Below are 14,777 nucleotides of genomic sequence, written 5' to 3' on the forward strand. Positions count from 1 at the left end.
TTGCTATCTGTACCAGGAGAAGGATTAGCCGATTTGCAATCTAGTCCTTCGTTTAGGCTAACCTTTGACCACTGAGTGGATTTTCATGCCTGGTGAGCTTTTATTCCTTCACAGAACTATGATGTTATCATCTCTTTATTGAAAGCCATTTGCAATCCAAAGAACGGCCTTTGTTTTGCTGTTGTGTAGTGTTGTTTTTCAAGGTGACTCTCAAGGGACGATGTTAAGGCAAGCGACTTGCAGCTTGGAGATGGCATTTGCCGACTTCCAAATCTCAGATGCCATTCTCAGGCCATGCCAGAGAATTTGGGAAGTTTGTAGCTTTTTGCAAGTACTTGAGTTGAGCAATTGGGAAGGAAAACTTTCCTGAATGGAGGATTCTTAAATGCCCTGAGCCCACAGAGCAGGGCAGCGTTTGCTTAAGATTCCAGACACTCCTAACATTCCTGTCGGGTAGACCTAGACACATGGGACAAGGGATTCCTTCCAGGTGGGCCAATTTGGGTGGGCTGGTGGCAGCCCCAGGGCAGGTGGCAGTGAGTGCAAGGGCCCTTTGTGAGACGGTGCAGCATGGTCACCATGGCATGGAGCAGGACAGGGTGTCAAAGGACCCTTTGTGACATGGGGTGACATAGGAGCTGGCGGTGACAAGGCCACGCCACAGTGCTCGGAGCAATCGACGGGACAGGACGCGCCAGAGCGGTGCTGTGAGGAGCCCCCGCACAGCCCGCTCGTTCGTCTCTGACCCGGAGCTTTTCCGAAGTGCTATTCCTGCAGGTGACCTCGAGGCCGCACTGCAGGACTTCTTGCCTCTCGGCTTTCCTGAGGCATCTCCCTAGAAGGTGCCCCCAAGACCAAAGTCTGGCATGGCGGGCAGATTTCTCAATCTGTTCAAAGTGTTCAGGGGAATAAAAAGGAGAGGCACCAGTGTTGACCCAGCTCAACAGCCTGGAGAGTCAGAGCCGTTCCAGCCAATGCAGGATGGTGAGTGGCACGGCTGGGCAACAGGGCTGATGGCTGCTTCCAGTTTGGGCCCATGCCATGCCATGCCATGCCATGCCATGCCATGCCATGCCATGCCATGCCATGCCATGCCATGCCATGCCATGCCATGCCATGCCATCCCCTGGCGACATGCTCAGGGACAGGACAGAAGAGGGGTCAGCCAGACATCCCGCAGCAGCCATGCTCCATCCCCTGGGGCATCCCGGGGCTTTCCCTGCCTGGGGAGTGCAGGGCTGGGCTGTGTTCTCCGGCCTCACCTGCAGCCCCTCAGCTCTGGCTGTGCTCGCTCTTTGCCAGGTGGAGCCATGGACTGGACACAAGGGCAGGACCCCGCCCTTGGTCGCTTCCACACAACCGTGCAGGTACATGCAGCCATCCCCACCTGGGTTGGGCCTGCTGTCACTCCTCCGCCCAGCACAGCACTTGGAGCACTCCATGGAATATCTGTCTCTTCCTGCCCTTCACTCCCCTCCCAGATTTACAAATTCATCAAATGCATTTGGCAGGAAGAGACCAGCGCCATGGCCACTGGGTCCATGGACAACCGTGACGTCTACAGCACCAACACCAGTGTTGTCAAGCTGGATATGCTTGAAGAAGAGGATTTACCCAGTCCAAAACAAGTAAGCAGCCTGTGGCCAGGGTTTGATCCTCCCAGGAATTGCTTGGCCTCTCAAGCCACTGGGGCCTGCTGGTCCCTGGAAGCCCTTGAGGCCATCGCACTGTGCTGGGAAGGGATACACTTCTCTGGGGAAGCTGGGGACATTACTCCCTCTGGCAGCATTCCAAGTCTCCCTGTGCCTTCTTCAGGTGCCTGCCATGGTGACGTACATCCACCAGTGGCTCCTGACAAATCAGCTGGCTGAGCACAGGCTGGACAAGACCCTGCTGCATCTCGCCGAGGCACATCCCACCGATGTGGTGATGAGTCTCCTGCGTGTGGCCCCATCGTGTGACAGGTATGGGGCGCACCTGCCCAGAGGGCCCAGGGCTCACCAGCCCCTCACCCTGTACAGCCTGTTCCACTGTCTGACCAACAGAGAGTTCCAGGGTTCCCAGCCCTGGCATGTCAGCCCCCGAGCCTGCTGCCATGCTCCCTCCCTGCCCCTCAGGGTCCTGTCCCCACGGGGCGGGGCTGCCTGGCTGCTGCCACTGAGGGGCAGTGGGCAGAGGTAGAGCTGGCAGCCAGCTCAGCTCCCTGCTGCTGCCCAGGCCATGGTGCTGTGCCTGAAACCGACCTGAGACAGAGCTCTGGTCCCGTAGACCCGCTATGACCATGTGGAAGACAATCTTGTGCTCGGCCGCGACTGCAGAGTTGGCGCAGCTGAGACTCCTAGATGTGCTGGGGACCTGGCCAGAGCGCAGCATATGCACCTCCCATGGGGACAGAACGCGTGTCTTTGCCCTGGCTGTGAGTTTCTGGAACTGGCCTTTGCTCACGCCAAGGCAGCCTCTCCAGCAGCTCTCCACCCTCTTTCTCCCACTGCATCTCCCTGCCAGAGGTGCTGGGCTGAATCCTGGCCTAAGGGCAGCTTCAGGGCCACCTGGCCCCATGCTCCCCCTGTGTCTCCCCTGGCTTCTCCCTGCCACGCTCGGGCCCTGCCGCACGCCCACCTGGGCACTGAGCGCTGTCTCGGGGTGCTTTGTCCTTTGCAGGCCACTCTGGTGATGTGGAAGATCCTCCAGGAGCCCAGCTGCCCGCATATAGTGACGGTGTATTTCAGCCACCTGTTTGTGCACCTCCTCTTCCAAGTGCTTCTCAGCACTCTGGATGCAGCGGAGGAGGTCAATGACTTCTGGAAGGCATGCCAGGAAGAACACGGCCTTGCCAGCAGCCCCAGCAGGTTCTCCATCCCACTCCTTCTGTCCCTGCTGTGTCCCCAGGGCAGAAGCCAATGCTCCCAGCGTGACCTGAGCTTTGCTCTGCACACAGGTTTGCAGTGCAGACCCTCAAGTCCCTGCTCTGCCAACTGCAATGTGAGAATGTGGTCATGGAAATGGAACGCAAGCGTGGCTGGGACACACTGCTGTGTGCTGACACCCACCACTATGCCGTGGGTCTGCTGGCCAGGTGAGATCCCCTGCTCCCCACTGCCCCCAGCATCTGTGCTCTGTGCCCGGGGTGCCCCACACAGTCCCTGTGGTCATGGGCCACAGGGCCTTGTCACCGAGGGATAGCCAAGCAGACTGGGAAAGGCTGGGAGAGGAGGGTGCCCAAAAGGAGCCACCTCCCAAATGTTCCAGATCCCCTAAAGGAATGGTGGGGAAAGAGGAGAACTGTGTGAGTCAGTCCTGGGAGAGCTCTGTCCCCCTGACTCAGGCCCTGGTTCCTTTTTCCTCCTCTCAGAGTCATGCGCCGTTCATCCGTACCCTTGTGTTCTGGCATTGCATTGTACCTGCTTAAGCTGTTCAGCATGGAGAGGCCATTCTGGGATCTGCCTGCCCTGGCAATCCTTGTAGAGGTGAGCCTGATAGCCAGCACTGAGCTGCCTCCAAGCTCTCTGCCCTCTTGCAGCCACAGCTGCCTGGGACGGTGCCCGTGCCCTGGGCTGCAGTCTGGGCTCGGCCCTGTTCGCTTCTGGGCTCTTGCCATCCCAGTCCCCTGTCAATGCCCTGTGCCTTTCAGGTCTTTGAGTGCTTGGACGTGACTAAATACGAGGCCGTCCTCCTGGAGATCATGTCCAAGAAGCTGCAGAGCGAGTGCAGGGAGAGGCGTCGCCTGGCGCTCAGAGGCCTCTTAGCGCTGTGCAAGAATCCCCCCATGGTGAGAAGGGAGCAGCTGCTGAAGCCCTGCCAGCAGCGTGAGGCTGGGGAATGCAGTGGCTTGGGCATGGCTGTGCTGCAGGTGCTCAGGCAGCTGCTCCCAGGCTCTCCTGCCTCCCGGTTCAGCTGCCCCAGTTCCTGGGGCCTGAGGCCTTTGGCCTCCAGGCCCTGCGGCACCAGGGTGGCCTTTATCATAGAGTTGTCTTCCACACAGGCAAAAAAAATGTGGGGCCTGACTGAAAGCCTTGTGGAGCTCCTGCAGGAAAATGAGAGCGACGTGCTCAGGGTGACCGTCGTCCTCCTCAGATATTTGTTCCGCTACGCTGGTGCTCCTATAGCCAGCCCCATGGCCCTGCAGCTGGCTGAGGCGCTCCTGCCACTCTTCGACAGCGTAAGGCTCTGGGCCCCCAGCCACGGCCACTGAGTGCTGCCCCGACACTCGCTGCCCTGTGGATTTCAACACCGGTGCCAGAAGGAACCAAGGCTTCGGTCTTTTTACCTTCCTTTCATACAGGATGACAGCCAGGTGCAGCTGTGTTCCATGACTGTCTTTCAAGAGATGATGGATTTATTATTAGAAGAGGAAAGAAAGGCCCTGAAGTCCCTTGTGCGCCGGAGCCTGTTCCCACTCTCTTTCCATTGCCATGATGAGAATCCGAGTGTGGCACAGGTGAGGAATCGTGGGCTGCTGCTGTTCCCCTGGCAGGGGCTCGGCTGCCTCCTGCCCAGGCACCTCCCGGGCTGCAGCCTCCTCCCCCAGGCCTTGGCACAGGGAGGCGGGTCCTGTGCCCGGAACTGCGGTGCCACCTCCACGTCTCTGCTGCTCGCCAGGCCTCTCGGGAAACACTGCATTGTTCTGCAAGATTCCTGAAGAGGAGGGATATTGAGCAGATGCTGCAGGTGGATGAGACATGGAGGTTTGGCGAAGGACTGGTAAGGATGGCCTGGAATATCCAGGCTCAGGCTGGAGAAGCCCCCTGAGCGCGGTGCTCACTGTGTGGGGCTGGCAGCTGTGGCCGCGCCCAGTGCTGCACCCAGGGGCTGCACGGGCTCTTCTCCAGGCTCCTGCGGCCCCAAGCCGGGTGCCAACGGAGCCCCGGCCCAGCGGGGCTGTGGGGAAGGGCGGCACCACGGCTCCCCGGGCAGCACCCGGCCTGCAGCCACCTGCAGAGCCCAGTGCCGGCGGCTGCTGGCCGGCGCCTCAGGGCAGTGCCTGCCAAAGGGGCAGATCTCGGGATCCCAGCCTTTCCTTCCCTTCCTTCCCTTCCCTCCCACCGCTCTCTCCAGCTAGCACAGGACAGCAGCCGAGTGACCGAGCACCTGCGCCAGGCGCTGCCCTATCTGCAGAGCCCCCAGGAACCCCTGCGAGAGGCGGCCATCAGGTTCATCGGTGAGCCACCAGCCAGGGGTCCCTCCCCACCCCGCCCAGCCCAGCTTGTCCCCAGCCCCGGCTGCTGCCCCGGCAGCGCCATCTGGGCCCGGCGCCGTGGAGCCCCAGTTGCCCTCGGAGCTTCTGCCTCCCTCTCGCAGCCGTGCCCTTGGGCATCACGATGCTGCGAGGGCCCGGGCTGAGCCCTGCCGGTCCAGGAGGGCGAGTGGCCACAGGGCTGGTAGTGCCGCTGGCAGGGAGCTGTGCTGCAGGGGGCAGCCCTTGACAGGCTCTGTGTTCCCAGGGATGGCCGGACAGTACCTGAGGGGGCAGGAGGAAGAGCTCCAGCTCATCTGTGAGGGTGAGTGATGGCAGCGCGCTGTCAGCGGGGGCTGGCAGGAGGAGCTGCGAGCTCTGCCCCAGCTGCGGAGGGCTCTGCTCCCTGTGCGGATGGGTGGCGTGGGCAGAGCACTCCGAGAATTCAGGGGCACTTGGGGGATTTGTGGCCAGCAGCTTTGGGTTGGTCCCATTGGTCCCATTGGTTCCATCCTGGCCAAGACTGGTGTGAGCTGGGATAGCCCTGGCACAGGAGTCTCCTCAGGTCTCCACAGATCTGGGACCTGACCGTGCCTCTGTTCCACTCTCTTCCAGCCCTGGAAGTCATGGCATACGACAGCAGCCCTGCCATTAGAAACCTGGCAATTGAAACAGCGTTCGTCCTCCGGGCAGTTCAGAGAGCTCCCTACTCCGCATTGTGGAGGGTGCAAGACCAATTCCGCAGGGCATGCAAGAGACGACCTTGTCTGTGCGGCAGTGCCTGGCTGTGCTGCTGGGTCTCTGCAGAGAGCTGATTTGGTAGGCTCTGTCTGGTGGGGCCAGCAGAGCCAGCAGGGATTTTTCTTTTCCTTCATTTTTTTTCTCCATTTTGTTTGATGCTATTATAGAAATATAGGATGTGTTAGAATAGACAGACTGCCAGGAGTTTTCTTTTGCTGCCCAGGCTTTGCAGGGCATCGGGGAAGAGGGAGAGAAGGGTGCTTGTGCTCAGCAAGCTGCCCAGGCTTGCAGTGTTGCAGGGAAATCTGCCAGATGCCCCTTAGCCTTGGGTGCTTCCGCTGAAGCCTTTGTGCTGGCGACAGAGCGGGTGGGCAGGGGCCGGAGCTGCGGGGATCCCTGCGAGACCGCTGCCTGGAGATGGCCACGACCCCCGTCCCAGCCAGGAACCACCATCGGTGTCCTCCTGCCCGGGGGTTGCTCTCTGCATTGCTGAGAGCTCCGTGGTGCCTCTTGCTCGGGCTCCTCTGGAGCACCTGTGGGGCTGCAGCACTGCTGCCGGGCAGGTTGGCGGGGCTGGGGGAGACCCTGAGCGGCCGGGGCGCTGGCAGGCCATGAAGGGATGAGGGGCTGTGGAGGCCCTGATGGGACAAGGCAGTGGGAAGGCACGAGGGGGGATGCCTGAGGGAGTGGGTGCCAGGAGGCTACAAGGGGGCAGGAGGCAGCTGAGGTGCTGTGCTGGGAAGCCCTGAGGAACTGGGTGTCAGAGGCCATGAGCAGCCCCTGGCCAGTAGCCTCGTTCCTGACACGCGGCTGTTTTGGCACTTCCCCAAAGCCTCTCCCAGGCCTCTGACAGAAGCCTCAGCGGCAGGGCGGGGACACTGCCCAGGTGCCCAGGCTGGGCTGCCTGGGGACAAGGAGGGCAAGGCTCCCATGCTGGGGGACGGGACAAGGTTGGCCCTTTCTCAAGTACCCAAGGCATGCAACTGTGGCTTCTTCAGTGACGTTGCCTGCCTTTAGGCAAGCCTTTCTCATACCTCCAGGAACTTTGCACTGGCCCCTGGTAGGATTACAAAGGATACTTACTTTACTCAAGCTCCCAGTACAAATAGTTGAGTCTTCTGAGTACCTCAGGCCATTCACGGACGTAGCTGTGCTATCAGGATTGCATGCAGGTCTGGGTCACCATCACGTGGCCATGGATTTGGGCACGATATACTCTCATCGGATGATTACGTTCCCAGCTACCCCTCCAACTTGATTGGTTAATATTCCTGATGGCCTGCAATAGCCCAAGAATGAAATTCATTTCTCAAAAGCGCATCTTCTATGGGACCTGTTCCATGTGCTAAGCGCAGGGCCAGTGCCATTCATTCCTCTAGTTGCACAAGAGTTGGCTGTTGGAAACAGTGTTTCTAGGGTGGGATTCCTGCTGGGCTCAGTTACTGGATCTCTACATGATGATGGTCTTCCCACCTAGGCCTCACAGAAGAAGGGGACTATGGTGCGCTAGGTTAGAGTCTCCCGTTTGAATTTGCATAGTGCCAAAATCCTGATAGGAATCACACGGAAAGGAATTCGCACCCTGCTTGTTACAAAGGTCACAGATGCGCGCGGCCACTGCAGTAATCTCATCTACAAGAGGTCTGTGAGTTTCAAATTTATAAGCTATCGACATGTTACTTTCAGGTGGGACAAGCAAGGCGGGCTCCGAGTCAGGTCTTCCCCAGTCTTCAGCGGCTCGTCATTAATCCTTAAAATGGCACAAAGTGTTTTCACCTTTTTAATCCCGTTTAGCTCCCTAGGTCCTGAATGTCTTGGAGTGTTCCATCCACCAGGATCTTGCAGGCCAAGGAGATCTTGATGGTAGTGACAGTCACCTGTGACTGTGGCTTGCATTCTGATTAGGAGTACCAGGAAGACGGCGATCATGTGAAACACATCTTGGTTTCTGCTGTTCTTTCTCAGGTCGGATTTTGGACTCCACTTGCCTTTGGCAGATGTCTTTTGATTCCGGAATAAGGTATGCAGGAGGTTAACGCTTTCAGCTTTAAAGGCTGTAGAAGTGATTAAAAGTGTCAAATAGAGTTCTTTCCATTTTGCCATAAGACAGTTTCCCTCGGGGGATTTTACGTATATCTGGTCCCCAGGCTGGATTTGGGGTGAGGAGCATCCTCTTGCTCATGTGCTCGAGATGTGTTGATTACTTTGCTGCAGCTGTTGTGTTAGCTGGACAACATAGTCCTGGAGATACCCCTGTGCAACCCGGACAGTATCTTCCCCTTGATACTTACGCTGATCTGGTGTTCCAGACAGTCTTTCAAAGGCGTTCAGCTTTGCTTTAGTTCTTGATCTTACTCAAATCTGCAATGAAGCCAAAGCTAGGGGCCAAGGTGTGCTGGCCTCTTGTCCATTTTTGACTATCTGCTGCTGTATCAGATAATTCATCTTTTCCACCTGGCCACTGGCCTGAGGCAAACACAGCATGTGTAGGGGCCACTTGATTCGGGAGATTGCTGCAAAACTGCTGTGCAATATTTGCTAGGAAATGCGCTACTCGATCGGAGGAGATGTCTAAAAGCGCTCTGGACCGGGGTGTTATGTTGTTTAACAAAATGTTGCGGAATTCTTTGGCTTTATTTGTTTGAGCTGGGAATGCCTCGGGTCACGCTGAGAAGGTATCAGTTAATACTAAGAGGTCCTTTCACACCCCCCTTTCCTTGGCAACTCAGAAAAGCCATTTTGCCAGTGTAGTCCAGGGAGGGTCTTGTCCCTTGGCTATTGTGCCAAGCTCAGCGCTAGCCCTAGTTTGCAGATTGCTTTCTGACATGTTATTTCACAGCCTTGGTTTGCCTGCTTTACACCAGAGTACACGTTGCATCTTACTGTTGTCCTTATCAAGTAATTAAGTAAGGCATCCCCTTCCCAGTGTATACTGGATTATGTCCATCCTTAATTCATTTTCATAATGCTCTTTCAGGCATAAGCGCCTCTCCCTGAGGAGTGGCAAAAACATGATGGTTTTGTTCTGCTTACAGATTCTTTGCTAATTCTAGATCTTTCTGAGAATACAGGTCATATCATTGTCATATTGTTCCTTACCTTCCCGAATCACTGCCTGAATCTCAGCACGGCTTTGTTCTGCTCCTCTTTTTGCAGCCTGGTCAGCCAAGCCGTCACCTCTCTTGGGCTCTGTTTCTCCTTTCTGATGTCCTTGGCACTGCCTAATGGCAACCTCTTGAGGTAGTAGTACTGCCTCCAGCAACTTCAAGATTGCCTCAGAATGCCTTATCTGTTTTCCTTGAGCTGGTAGTAGTCCTTTCTCCTTCCAAGATGCTTCGTGGGTGTGTATTACTCTGAAGGCGTACTTGGAATCTGTTCATCTCTTGAACCTTTTTCCTCAGGCTGGTCAGAGGGCAGGGGTTCAAGTGATTCTCTCTGCCTTCTGAGCTGACTCGTAGAGGTAGGGCTTCTATCGCCTATTCCTCCGTGCTAATTGGAAATCCTGGTTTTTGTTGATCGGCTCTTTCAAAGCCGCTCCCACCTGTGTACTGAGATTCTGCTCCTGCAATTGGGGTTTCTTTAAGATCTGGCTGGCTGCAATAAAGGGGACTTAAAGGTTTTGATACAGGCATGTTGCAAAGGTTCCTTGTCTCTCTGGTGAGTGGCCAGGAATGGCTGCTGGATTAACTAGAGAAGAGATTCCTTTTGGAATACCGCGTTGTTCCACCAAATGTGCAAGCTATTTAAGGCATCCTGAGGCTGAAAGCCAATGGTCACCCTTTTGCTCAAGAATTGCTGCCACTGAATGTGAGATAAACACAGGGAGTTGTTGACCTAGAGTGAATGTCTAGGCTTCTTAAAGGTTTGAAACAAGAGCAGCAACTGCTGGCAGAGGAAAAGGTAACACAGGCTTGAGCACACTCCCTTCCTTACTTGAACATAGGCAAGGAATAAACAATGTTGCAGTGAAAGACTTAACACAGGCACACACCCACACTATAATACCAGCCTTAATAAAAGGGTTAAAGCAGCTCCCAGTGCAAATTCCAGTTAGCGTGCCGCTGCCAGGCTCTGGCACTCTAACCCACGGCCCGTGCAGGGAACCAGGGGGTCTCGTGGAGGGTGGGAAAGCTCTGCGGAGGGATGGGGACAGCTGGGGGTCCTGGCGGGCTGTTGAGAGCTTCTGTGCGGCTCTTTAGGGGGGCTGGTGTTGGTGGTCATCTTGGGGAAGGAGCTGTCTGGAAGGTGAGAGGTCTAGGCTGCAATTTGAGTGTGTTTGAAGGCAGCATCTGTGGTTTGGCACAGCTTTGGCTGTGGAGGGCAGAAGGAAGAGCTGTGATTTTTCCTCTTGGTGGGCCTGATTGTCCCGCAGGGAAGAAGAGGGGACAGCTGTACTTTATGAGCCCCTTTGCTATCTGTACCAGGAGAAGGATTAGCCGATTTGCAATCTAGTCCTTCGTTTAGGCTAACCTTTGACCACTGAGTGGATTTTCATGCCTGGTGAGCTTTTATTCCTTCACAGAACTATGATGTTATCATCTCTTTATTGAAAGCCATTTGCAATCCAAAGAACGGCCTTTGTTTTGCTGTTGTGTAGTGTTGTTTTTCAAGGTGACTCTCAAGGGACGATGTTAAGGCAAGCGACTTGCAGCTTGGAGATGGCATTTGCCGACTTCCAAATCTCAGATGCCATTCTCAGGCCATGCCAGAGAATTTGGGAAGTTTGTAGCTTTTTGCAAGTACTTGAGTTGAGCAATTGGGAAGGAAAACTTTCCTGAATGGAGGATTCTTAAATGCCCTGAGCCCACAGAGCAGGGCAGCGTTTGCTTAAGATTCCAGACACTCCTAACATTCCTGTCGGGTAGACCTAGACACATGGGACAAGGGATTCCTTCCAAGTGGGCCAATTTGGGTGGGCTGGTGGCAGCCCCAGGGCAGGTGGCAGTGAGTGCAAGGGCCCTTTGTGAGACGGTGCAGCATGGTCACCATGGCATGGAGCAGGACAGGGTGTCAAAGGACCCTTTGTGACATGTGGTGACATAGGAGCTGGCGGTGACAAGGCCACGCCACAGTGCTCGGAGCAATCGACGGGACAGGACGCGCCAGAGCGGTGCTGTGAGGAGACCCCGCACAGCCCGCTCGTTCGTCTCTGACCCGGAGCTTTTCCGAAGTGCTATTCCTGCAGGTGACCTCGAGGCCGCACTGCAGGACTTCTTGCCTCTCGGCTTTCCTGAGGCATCTCCCTAGAAGGTGCCCCCAAGACCAAAGTCTGGCATGGCGGGCAGATTTCTCAATCTGTTCAAAGTGTTCAGGGGAATAAAAAGGAGAGGCACCAGTGTTGACCCAGCTCAACAGCCTGGAGAGTCAGAGCCGTTCCAGCCAATGCAGGATGGTGAGTGGCACGGCTGGGCAACAGGGCTGATGGCTGCTTCCAGTTTGGGCCCATGCCATGCCATGCCATGCCATGCCATGCCATGCCATGCCATGCCATGCCATGCCATGCCATGCCATGCCATGCCATCCCCTGGCGACATGCTCAGGGACAGGACAGAAGAGGGGTCAGCCAGACATCCCGCAGCAGCCATGCTCCATCCCCTGGGGCATCCCGGGGCTTTCCCTGCCTGGGGAGTGCAGGGCTGGGCTGTGTTCTCCGGCCTCACCTGCAGCCCCTCAGCTCTGGCTGTGCTCGCTCTTTGCCAGGTGGAGCCATGGACTGGACACAAGGGCAGGACCCCGCCCTTGGTCGCTTCCACACAACCGTGCAGGTACATGCAGCCATCCCCACCTGGGTTGGGCCTGCTGTCACTCCTCCGCCCAGCACAGCACTTGGAGCACTCCATGGAATATCTGTCTCTTCCTGCCCTTCACTCCCCTCCCAGATTTACAAATTCATCAAATGCATTTGGCAGGAAGAGACCAGCGCCATGGCCACTGGGTCCATGGACAACCGTGACGTCTACAGCACCAACACCAGTGTTGTCAAGCTGGATATGCTTGAAGAAGAGGATTTACCCAGTCCAAAACAAGTAAGCAGCCTGTGGCCAGGGTTTGATCCTCCCAGGAATTGCTTGGCCTCTCAAGCCACTGGGGCCTGCTGGTCCCTGGAAGCCCTTGAGGCCATCGCACTGTGCTGGGAAGGGATACACTTCTCTGGGGAAGCTGGGGACATTACTCCCTCTGGCAGCATTCCAAGTCTCCCTGTGCCTTCTTCAGGTGCCTGCCATGGTGACGTACATCCACCAGTGGCTCCTGACAAATCAGCTGGCTGAGCACAGGCTGGACAAGACCCTGCTGCATCTCGCCGAGGCACATCCCACCGATGTGGTGATGAGTCTCCTGCGTGTGGCCCCATCGTGTGACAGGTATGGGGCGCACCTGCCCAGAGGGCCCAGGGCTCACCAGCCCCTCACCCTGTACAGCCTGTTCCACTGTCTGACCAACAGAGAGTTCCAGGGTTCCCAGCCCTGGCATGTCAGCCCCCGAGCCTGCTGCCATGCTCCCTCCCTGCCCCTCAGGGTCCTGTCCCCACGGGGCGGGGCTGCCTGGCTGCTGCCACTGAGGGGCAGTGGGCAGAGGTAGAGCTGGCAGCCAGCTCAGCTCCCTGCTGCTGCCCAGGCCATGGTGCTGTGCCTGAAACCGACCTGAGACAGAGCTCTGGTCCCGTAGACCCGCTATGACCATGTGGAAGACAATCTTGTGCTCGGCCGCGACTGCAGAGTTGGCGCAGCTGAGACTCCTAGATGTGCTGGGGACCTGGCCAGAGCGCAGCACATGCACCTCCCATGGGGACAGAACGCGTGTCTTTGCCCTGGCTGTGAGTTTCTGGAACTGGCCTTTGCTCACGCCAAGGCAGCCTCTCCAGCAGCTGTCCACCCTCTTTCTCCCACTGCATCTCCCTGCCAGAGGTGCTGGGCTGAATCCTGGCCTAAGGGCAGCTTCAGGGCCACCAGGCCCCATGCTCCCCCTGTGTCTCCCCTGGCTTCTCCCTGCCACGCTCGGGCCCTGCCGCACGCCCACCTGGGCACTGAGCGCTGTCTCGGGGTGCTTTGTCCTTTGCAGGCCACTCTGGTGATGTGGAAGATCCTCCAGGAGCCCAGCTGCCCGCATATAGTGACGGTGAATTTCAGCCACCTGTTTGTGCACCTCCTCTTCCAAGTGCTTCTCAGCACTCTGGATGCAGCGGAGGAGGTCAATGACTTCTGGAAGGCATGCCAGGAAGAACACGGCCTTGCCAGCAGCCCCAGCAGGTTCTCCATCCCACTCCTTCTGTCCCTGCTGTGTCCCCAGGGCAGAAGCCAATGCTCCCAGCGTGACCTGAGCTTTGCTCTGCACACAGGTTTGCAGTGCAGACCCTCAAGTCCCTGCTCTGCCAACTGCAATGTGAGAATGTGGTCATGGAAATGGAACGCAAGCGTGGCTGGGACACACTGCTGTGTGCTGACACCCACCACTATGCCGTGGGTCTGCTGGCCAGGTGAGATCCCCTGCTCCCCACTGCCCCCAGCATTTGTGCTCTGTGCCCGGGGTGCCCCACACAGTCCCTGTGGTCATGGGCCACAGGGCCTTGTCACCGAGGGATGGCCAAGCAGACTGGGAAAGGCTGGGAGAGGAGGGTGCCCAAAAGGAGCCACCTCCCAAATGTTCCAGATCCCCTAAAGGAATGGTGGGGAAAGAGGAGAACTGTGTGAGTCAGTCCTGGGAGAGCTCTGTCCCCCTGACTCAGGCCCTGGTTCCTTTTTCCTCCTCTCAGAGTCATGCGCCGTTCATCCGTACCCTTGTGTTCTGGCATTGCATTGTACCTGCTTAAGCTGTTCAGCATGGAGAGGCCATTCTGGGATCTGCCTGCCCTGGCAATCCTTGTAGAGGTGAGCCTGATAGCCAGCACTGAGCTGCCTCCAAGCTCTCTGCCCTCTTGCAGCCACAGCTGCCTGGGACGGTGCCCGTGCCCTGGGCTGCAGTCTGGGCTCGGCCCTGTTCGCTTCTGGGCTCTTGCCATCCCAGTCCCCTGTCAATGCCCTGTGCCTTTCAGGTCTTTGAGTGCTTGGACGTGACTAAATACGAGGCCGTCCTCCTGGAGATCATGTCCAAGAAGCTGCAGAGCGAGTGCAGGGAGAGGCGTCGCCTGGCGCTCAGAGGCCTCTTAGCGCTGTGCAAGAATCCCCCCATGGTGAGAAGGGAGCAGCTGCTGAAGCCCTGCCAGCAGCGTGAGGCTGGGGAATGCAGTGGCTTGGGCATGGCTGTGCTGCAGGTGCTCAGGCAGCTGCTCCCAGGCTCTCCTGCCTCCCGGTTCAGCTGCCCCAGTTCCTGGGGCCTGAGGCCTTTGGCCTCCAGGCCCTGCGGCACCAGGGTGGCCTTTATCATAGAGTTGTCTTCCACACAGGCAAAAAAAATGTGGGGCCTGACTGAAAGCCTTGTGGAGCTCCTGCAGGAAAATGAGAGCGACGTGCTCAGGGTGACCGTCGTCCTCCTCAGATATTTGTTCCGCTACGCTGGTGCTCCTATAGCCAGCCCCATGGCCCTGCAGCTGGCTGAGGCGCTCCTGCCACTCTTCGACAGCGTAAGGCTCTGGGCCCCCAGCCACGGCCACTGAGTGCTGCCCCGACACTCGCTGCCCTGTGGATTTCAACACCGGTGCCAGAAGGAACCAAGGCTTCGGTCTTTTTACCTTCCTTTCATACAGGATGACAGCCAGGTGCAGCTGTGTTCCATGACTGTCTTTCAAGAGATGATGGATTTATTATTAGAAGAGGAAAGAAAGGCCCTGAAGTCCCTTGTGCGCCGGAGCCTGTTCCCACTCTCTTTCCATTGCCATGATGAGAATCCGAGTGTGGCACAGGTGAGGAATCGTGGGCTGCTGCTGTTC

Source organism: Cinclus cinclus, chromosome 21 (assembly GCF_963662255.1).
Source record: "Cinclus cinclus chromosome 21, bCinCin1.1, whole genome shotgun sequence".
Taxonomy (NCBI): domain Eukaryota; kingdom Metazoa; phylum Chordata; class Aves; order Passeriformes; family Cinclidae; genus Cinclus; species Cinclus cinclus.